Source organism: Acanthisitta chloris, unplaced genomic scaffold, assembly GCF_000695815.1.
Source record: "Acanthisitta chloris isolate BGI_N310 unplaced genomic scaffold, ASM69581v1 scaffold10257, whole genome shotgun sequence".
Taxonomy (NCBI): Eukaryota; Metazoa; Chordata; class Aves; order Passeriformes; family Acanthisittidae; genus Acanthisitta; species Acanthisitta chloris.
Window position 1 is genome coordinate 34312 of NW_008682105.1, and position 697 is coordinate 35008.

Genomic DNA, 697 nt, shown 5'->3' on the forward strand with positions numbered 1-697 from the left:
GTTTATGTTTGTCACTTCACTGCCAGGTTTCCACTCAAACCAGTTTGTCCTCAGAACAGATGGTTGAAACAAGCCTCAACTCCAGCCCTCAGGATTTTCTCTCGTTTTACACTGATCCCACCAAAAGGGAAACCTTTCCTCTCCCCACACCCCAGTCCCATTTTTGTCTCCACACAGGTAATAGCTAACTTAACACCCTGACACTGAAAAAAAAATCCCAAAAAATTTTCCAGAGCTCTCTTGGGCCTCTGCTTCAGTAATTCTTTATTTCAACATGTTTTATGAATCTGAAACAATGTTTTGCAAAGCCTGACATTAGACAGAACAAGTAAGGAACATACCAGTTAGTTTAGGCAATATTTTTGTACACACACACATATATATATAGATAGGTAAAAAAATAAATTGTCTTGATAAGAAATATTGTGTAACCTGATTAAGAAACAAGTTCCCAGAAGATGTGCAATACAGCAGGACACATTGGCTGTAGAGCTGACACCAGGATAGCTAACTGCTTATTTTCAGAATTAAAAAACAAACAAAACAAAAACCACCCTATCAGACCATTCTACTTAAGACCATTCTACTGAAGAAATAAACCTGATTCTGTGTTGGAGATTGCAAAACGTTGTTGAAGAGGCTCCACACTGCCATTTGACTTTAGAAGGATTTCCTCTCCCGCTCTCGTGCGGTCACA

At 39.0% G+C, this 697-nt stretch overlaps 1 protein-coding gene across 1 annotated transcript in view; it reads right to left on the bottom strand.

Annotated features, from left to right (window-relative positions):
* The window catches only part of LOC103805712 (cystathionine beta-synthase-like), a 17909-nt gene that overhangs the window by 763 nt on the left and 16449 nt on the right, over window positions 1–697 (bottom strand). The gene's annotated exons all lie outside the window — the stretch shown is intronic.